The sequence below is a fragment of the Delphinapterus leucas genome, chromosome X (genome assembly GCF_059928025.1).
Source record: "Delphinapterus leucas isolate spDelLeu-1000000601 "Yukka" chromosome X, BTC_Dleu_Yukka2, whole genome shotgun sequence".
Taxonomy (NCBI): Eukaryota; Metazoa; Chordata; class Mammalia; order Artiodactyla; family Monodontidae; genus Delphinapterus; species Delphinapterus leucas.
Genome location: NC_143150.1, coordinates 122,550,064 through 122,556,888, shown reverse-complemented (window position 1 = coordinate 122,556,888; position 6,825 = coordinate 122,550,064). Strand labels below are relative to the sequence as shown.

The window sequence follows — 6,825 nt, the reverse complement described above, 5'->3', positions numbered from 1 at the left end:
ACTGTTAAAGAAATTGAATTCATAATTTAAAAGCTTCCAAAAAAGAAATCTCCAAGACTAGAAGGTTTCTTTGGAGATTTCTACTAAACATTTAAAGAACAGGCACCAATTCTACATAATCTCTTCCAGAAAATACAAGAGGAGAGAATGCCTTCTTGTTCATTTTATGAGGCCATTACAACTTGATACGAAAACCAGACAGACAGTACGAAAACCCAACAAACCAATATCCCTCAAGAGCATAGACACAAAAATCCTCAGCGAAGTACTAGGAAGACAAATCCAGCAACATATAAAAAGAATTATGTACTATGACCAAGTGAGGTTTATTCTAGGTATGGAAGGCTGCTTCATTGTTTGAAAATCAATGAATGTAATCCACCATATCACCAGACTACAGGAGGAAAAAATAATCACATAATCCTATCAATTGATGCAAAAAAAGCATTTGACAAAATTCAACACCGATTCATGATAAAAACTCTCAGCAAAGTAGGAATATAGGGGAATTTCCCCAGCTCGATAAAGAGCATCTACAGTTAACATCATGCTAAAAGTGGTGAAAGACTGAATGCTTCCCCCGCCCCAGGAACAGGAACAAGGCAAGGATGTCTGTTCTCACTAGTCTTATTCAGCACAGTACTGGAGGTCCTAGTCAGCACAATGCTGAGAAAAGAAATATAAGTCATACGAATTGGAAAGGAAGAATAAAACTGTCCCTGTTTGCAGATGACATGATTCTCGATGTAGGAAATCCCAAAAATCTACAAAATAACTCCTGGAACTAATAAGTAAATTCAGCAAGATCACAGGATACAAGGTCCACACACAAAAATTATTTCTCTGTCCTAGAAATGAATACATGGAAACACAAATTAAAAGCACAATACCATTTATAATCAATCCTAAAACAATTGAAATACTTAGGTATAAATCTAACGAAACATGGACATGATGTGTGTGCTGAAGCTACAGAATGTTGATGAAGGTATTCACAGGCGATCGAGATAAATGGATAGGCAGATACCATGTTCGTGAATTGGAAAAGTCAACAAGGTAAAGATGTTCGTTCTCCCCAAATCTATAGGTTTACTGTAGTTCCTGTCAAAGTCCCAGTAAAGTGTTTTTTTGTAGACTAGCTTATTTTTCAATTTATATGGAAAATCAAAGGAATTAGAATAGGTAAAACAAGTTTGAAAAAGAAGAACAAAGTAGAAGGCGTCTATTCGATTTTATGACTTACTTTAATAGCTAAAGTAATTAAGACAGTGTGGTATTGGTGGAGGGATAGACACCGAGGTCAATGGAACAGAAGAGAGAACCCAGAAATAGACCCACACAAATAGGTCCAGCTGATCTTTGACAAAGGTACAAGAGCAATCCAATAAAACAAAGAGTCTTTTCATCTAATGGTACCGGGTCAGTTGAACAGCCAGAGGCAAAAATGAACCTCTACCTAAACCTTATACCTTATAAAAATTATCTCAAAATGGATCATAGATTTAATTGTAAAACATAAAACTATAAAAGTTTGAGAATTAAACACAAGAGAAAATCTTTAGGACCTAGGCCTAGGTGAAGAGTTCTTAGACTCCATCACACCAAAAGAACATGAAAGAAAAAAAAAATCAGTCAGATTTCTTCTGTCAGAAGAAATTAAAAACTTCTGTGAAAAACCCTGTGAAGAGGATGAGAAGACAGGTTACAGACTCAGAGAAAATATTTGCTAACCACATGTCTGACAAAGGACTTGTATTCAGAATGAATCAAGGACTCTCAAAATGCAATAGTAAGCAGTCAAAAAATCCGATTAAAAATGGTTAAAAGATGTGAACAGCCATTTCACTGAAGAGGATATACAGATGGCAAATAAGCACGTGGAAAGATGTTCAACATCATTAGCCATTAGAGAAATGAAAATTAAAATCACAATGAGATAGTACTATGTATTCTAATATCTATTAGAATGAGCACTAGAATGGCTGAAACAAAAAAATAGTAGTAATGCCAAATGCTGGCAAGGGTATAGAGAAACTGGTTCTCTCAGACGCTGCTGGTGGGAATGTAAAAGGGTTCACCCAGTCTGGAAGATAGTCTAGCAGCTTCTTATAAAACTAACTTTGCACTTGCCACGTGACCCAGCAGTTGTATTCTTGGACATGCATCCCAGAGAAATAAAAATTCATGTCTGCACAAAAACCCGTACTGGAATGTTCGTGGCAGCTTTATTTATAATAGCCCCGAATTGGAAGCAACTTGAATGTCCTTCAGTGGGTGACACTCCATTGTTATACAGCAGAAACTAACACAACATTGTAAAGCAATTATACTCCAATAAAGATGTTAAAAACAAAAAACACACTCTAGTCCATCCATTCAATGGAATACTACTCAGCAATAAAAAGGAATGAATACAGGCAGCAACTTGGATGAATCACAAGGGCATTGTGCTTTGGGAATAAAGCCAATCTCAAATGTTATATACTATATGATTCCATTTATATTACATTTTCCAAAGGACAAAATTACAGAGTTGGAGAACAGATTACTGGTTGCTGTGGGACAGTGACAGGGCGGGGAGAGGACTGGTGGAACTATAAAAGGGTAGCACAAGGGAGTTACTTTGTGGAGATGGAACAGTTCTGTATCTTGATTGTGATGGTGGTTACGCAAATCTATACGCTGGATCAAATTGCATAGAGTTACACACACACACACAAATCAGGGCATGCAGAAACTGATGAGAGCTGAGTAAGAGGCATAGTGTAGTTATCAGTATTATACCCATGTCAGTTTCTTCCTTTTGCTATTGTACTCTAGTCATATAAGATACCATCACTGGAGGAAGCTGGGTGAAGGGTTCATGGGACTCTGTGCACTATTTTTGTAAGTTCCTGTGAGTAAATAATTATTTCAAAATAAAAAGTTAAAAAAATAATGCCACTGGGTTTCACCTTTGGTTGTACCTAAGCATCCACTGAGGAGCTTTATAAAATCCCGACATCCGGGCTGTACCCCAGACCCACCTGTATCTCTGCTCGTGAGTCCCAGCATTGGTATGTTTTAGGATTCCTAACTCTTGTTCTTGTTTTCCATTAAATTAAAAACAAACAAACAGGGACTTCCCTGGTGGTCCAGTGGTTAAGACTTCGCCTTCCTATGCAGGGGGTGAGGGTTCCATCCCTGGTTGGGGAGCTAAGATCCCATATGCCTCGCGGCCAAAAAACCAAAAGACATAAAATGGAAGCAATATTGTAACAAATTCAATAAAGACTTTAAAAATGGTCCACATTAAAAAAAACCTTTAAATAAAAGCAAACAACCAACCACTTTCCCATCCTCTTTTCCTTACGCCATAGTTCCCCAGCCTGTCCTGGGTGTTCCAGTCATCTCTCCCGTGGTCAGATTCTGTCATCTGCATTGTGTTGTGTTGGGCATGGCTGGGATTTAGGGGAGCCCCGCCCACTGTGCAGGTACAGGGAGGTGTCACCATTTGACCTGTCTGTGGTTGGCCTGGAGAGCGGCAGAGCCAATGAGAGAAGCAGAACGGGAGGAGAGAAGAGTGGAGGAGGAAAGAAGTGGGTGCAGGCGAGAGGAGGTGGAGGGCCTCGGAGACAGTGTTGATGAAAGGGCCTGGGTGTAGGACACCGCCTGGCACGTCTCCTGGGGCAGACTCCTCCTGGGACTGCTCTGACGGCCGTCCTGCTTTTGCCTCACGTTGAGGCTCCAGTGATGATCCTGAAATACAAATCTGATCACATTCCTTTCCCCAGGCGCTGCACATACTTTAAAGATCCTTCCTTGGCCTTTCCCTTGGTTTAAGCTGGAGACTAAACTCTTGAATGTGGTCAGCCCATGGGCTGCCGACCCCCACCTTTCTTTCTGGCCTTGTCTCCCACCTCCCCTCCCTGCACCCCATTAATGCCTTCTCTGCCTGGGAAACCATCCTCAACCTCCTGACTCTTACAAACACCCGTTTTCTGTGAGTCTTTGTGGTGCGATATTTCTCTCCTCAGTAGCACTTGTCACTCTTGGCATTTAAAATCTGTTTTTGTGGCTATTTGACGGTGTCCCTCTTCCCTATGGCCTCTGTGCAGCATTGTGTCCTCGGTGCCTGGCGCACAGCAGTGCTTTTCCATATTTGTTGAATGGGTGACTATCTTTGTTGCTTGTTTCCCCACACTTGTGGTTATTGGCACCGTTGGAAACTTAGCCCTTACTCTTTGCACGGTAGTGGCAGTGGCCACTTAAATAACCCGTGGTCTTAAGTTGTGACTTCCAGAAGCGATATGGCCCGAGGATTGCCAAAGGAACTGATCCTCCTGGCCCCTGGAAAATGCAGCTGGGTCAAGTTCAGTGGTGGAGCTAGCAGTCGATTTGAAGATGGCAGGCTGAGCAGCGGTCTCAGGCTTCCACGTGGAATTGATGCTTATGTTCTTTGTTTTTTTACCAGCTTAGAGTTCATTGCCTGCTGACAAGATACCACATAGCCTTAAATTTGGGGGCTATAAGGATGTACGCAGTAATATAGAAAATACGTATGCTGTAAGTGAAAATGCAGGGTACATAATTGTATATGTAGCATGTTACACAAACTACCAAACAGTGTGTATAGGGGGAAAAAATGCTAAAATGTTAATAGTAGGGGTTTTGGTTTCTTTATTTCTCAGATTTTTTAAAGTTTATTTAAAATGGAAAAGTATGTATTTTGATCTGATTTGTTTACTTCTCCTCAGGGATTGAGGTGCATTCATCCTTCAGCTTCTTGTGATTGGGGTAGCTCCCAGGTGTATGTTACTTTTTCTAAATTGTTGTTTTTTAAATCCCCCTAGTCTTCCAAGAGAATATCAGGTTAATGAAAGCAGCAAATGAGCTGGGTTAATGGACCCCTCGCTATGTAACTTGGTTTGAATTTTTATCAGGTCTGTAGGTATCTGAGTGTGCAGTGATAAAGCATCTTTATTGACAGCGCACGCGGCCCACAGGGGCCGCGGTTGGACGCGATTGTGACGCAGGCGTGACGCGGGCGTAGCCGCTGCCAAGGTGCTCGCGCTGCTCCCGTCGCGCTCTGAGGCAGTCGTAGCTCCGCCCGTAACACCAGGCCCGGGCCACCCCCAGGCCTCTGCCGCCCGCTGCTCGCCATGGACGACTACGCGGCCCTGTCGGACACCGAGCTGGCTGCCTTGCTGCGCCAGTATAACATCCTGCACGGGCCCGTCGTGGGTTCCGCTCGCAAGCTCTACATAAGGAAAATCTTCGAGTATGAGACCCAGAGGTGGAGCCTCTCGCCCCCGAGCTCGTACACATCCTCTTTGTCCCGTCGGTCCTCGGACTTAGATTCAGCGTCCGTGGACTCGGATGTGTACGATCTGCCCAAGAAAGAGGACGCCCTACTTTACCAGAGCAAGAGCTATAATCATGACTACTGTGAGGAGAATTACTTGACCACCAGGACTTACGGGGAGCCTGAGTTTGCGGGCACATCCGAGAGCTTCCGCCAGCCCTCGGCTTCACTCCGTGCTGCTGACACCTTTCACCACCAGCTTCACGATGACAATCTTTTCTCTTCTGAAGAGGAGGGCAACGATAGGGAACGCCCCGTGTATGGCCGGGACAGTGCCTACCAGAGCATCGCACACTACCGCCCTGTTTCCAACGTCTCCAGAAGCTCCCTGGGCCTGTCCTGTTACCCCACCTACTCCTCCACCTCTGCCGTGTCCTCGCCTTCATCTCCTCCTTCGTGGCTCGACCGCCGTGCCATCCGGCCAGAAGAGCTGGCCCCTGAGGCTGCTCTGGACGAGGATCACCAGGACCCACTCTGGGACCAGATGCTTCAGTTTCTGATATTTGCTGCCATCCTATATGTCCTTTACCGCTGCTTGCTGGCCTAGGATAGCGACCCCTTCCGGGCGGAGCCCTAATGCTCTGGCTTTGTGGCTTGGGGCCAGCTGCTTTTGGAAGTCTAGCTGACTGCCTTAGCAGTGTTTTCTGGGGGAGGGGGGTTGGGGCTTTTCTGCGTGCGGGTACTGGGACAGGGGCAGTGTAGCAAACACCGCCTTGTCCTGTCAGGGAGGCAGCAGGCCTGGGCCTCTGCAGCATGGTGGGCCTGGACAGGTGTTCCTCTGGAGCCTCCTGGCCCTACTTGCCTCTGACCCTTAGGGCCTAGGAGGGCAAGAGCCTTCTCCTGGAGAGGAGAACATGGGTGTCATCATTGCATGCCTCCTATTCATTCACCTCATTGGAGGGGATTAACCAAAGGCCACCCTGACTTTGTTCATACGGACAATAAAAAGACCGTTTACTTAAAAAAAAAAAGAAAGCATCTTTATTTTATCACAGATGGTGACTCAGAGCGCTGGTTTTGGGGTCAGAGCTGAGCTCTCCCACCTTGGGCAAGTTACTTAAGCTTTCTGAGTTTCTTTCATTCATTTATCAAATGTTTATTGTGTGTTTGCTGTGTAATAGGCACCAGGGAAGACACTGAACAAATCAGACAAAAATCCTTGCTCTTGTGTGACTTACATATAATGAATAAGTTATATAGTATTTGGAGGGAAAAAAAGCAGGGGAGGGGGAATATGAATGTTGGGAATGGGATTGCAGTTTGTGATAGGGAGGCCAGCAAAGGCCTCACTGAAAAGGTAACCTTTAAGTCAGGAGTTGAGGAAGTGAGGAGGGGAGCCCTGTGGGGATCTGTGGGAGAGCCTTTCAGGCAGAGGCAATAAATAGCACATGCAAAGGCCCTGAGGAGGGAAAGGCCCTGGTGCATTGGAGAAACAACAGAGACCACTGTGCTGGAGAGGAGACAACCAGGGGAGAGCAGCA

The 6,825-nt window shown here is 44.7% G+C and overlaps 1 pseudogene; it reads left to right on the top strand.

Annotated features, from left to right (window-relative positions):
* The first annotated feature begins 4,078 nt into the window (after window positions 1-4,078).
* On the top strand, window positions 4,079-5,986 carry LOC111170981 (emerin pseudogene; annotated as a pseudogene).
* The last annotated feature ends 839 nt before the right edge of the window (window positions 5,987-6,825 follow it).